The sequence below is a fragment of the Austrofundulus limnaeus genome, unplaced genomic scaffold, assembly GCF_001266775.1.
Source record: "Austrofundulus limnaeus strain Quisiro unplaced genomic scaffold, Austrofundulus_limnaeus-1.0 Scaffold11, whole genome shotgun sequence".
Classification (NCBI taxonomy): Eukaryota; Metazoa; Chordata; class Actinopteri; order Cyprinodontiformes; family Rivulidae; genus Austrofundulus; species Austrofundulus limnaeus.
This window is the reverse complement of record NW_013952413.1, coordinates 2,904,745-2,905,899: the sequence shown is the minus strand read 5'-3', so window position 1 is coordinate 2,905,899 and position 1,155 is coordinate 2,904,745.

Here is a 1,155-nt window from a genome sequence, read left to right as displayed (position 1 = left end):
AGAATAGAATAGAATAGAATAGAATAGAATAGAACTTTAATGCCCACCGTAGTGGATTTAGATTTAGTTTATTCAGAGAAATATAAAACAAGCAGACATCCTGTTTCTTCTTTTATAAGGATTATGAAGTGTTTGTGTTTTGAAAAATCCAGTTAACTAATAAAACTGATCAAATAAAAAAAGGACAGGGACTTTCCATTTGACCCTAATCAATGAAAGAGTTAGTTTTATTTCAACGATGCACCTGTTACAGGTATGGCATATCTTATGAACTAAATAACCAAAGCTAAATTCAGAATAAAGATAAATAAACAAACAAACAAAAAAACAAATATATTAACAGCGATCCTCTAACGTTCAGCACAGTCACTTCTAATATAAGCCGTTTCCTTTGAGGAGCTGCAATGAACAGCAGCTGGAGACGAGTTACAAAACACCTAAACACCGCTTCCTGCAATAAAAAAACAGATTAGGTAAATTAGCTTTTCTAATTTTTCCACTGCTGAACGTTATAAAATTAGAGCACCTCAGACTAAAGTGAAATGATTTTTTTTTCTCTCCTCCTTGTAATTATCATGTAAGCCACTCAAATAAATATGATTCAATTTCAGCAAGGATTGGAGTTTTTATATTCATGCCTACATACATTAGGGAGCGTCTCAGAGGAATTATAAACACACAGAGTTGCTTTAATGGAAGAATAAGCAAACATGTAAATGAAAATAACCACAAATAGAAAAACAAGCTGAACTGGTTTCATAAAACCCAATTTTGGCTTTTTTTTTTTGTGTGTGAGTGTGTTTAATCTTTAAAGATGCAAGTCGTGTTTGAGAAACGCTGTACGGATGATTTTTAGCAGATTAGTGTGAATCTGTTGAGCTTCTGTTGGCCTGAGGGTCTACTGTACATCTATACTCCTGAACCGACGCTAACCCTGTCCTCCATCCTCACGTCTTAGCTGGTCAGAGTTGCCTGACACTAACTTTAAACAGAGCTGAAAATTAGCGGATTATTTCAGCATAAAATTACTGAAACTCACATTCATACAATCTTTTTTTTCTTTGAGTAAATGTGAGCACAACAGCAGAATGAGCTGTGGTATGTCAGCTGCCAGCAATTAAAACATAATAATAGTGGTGCTATACGAAATATTTC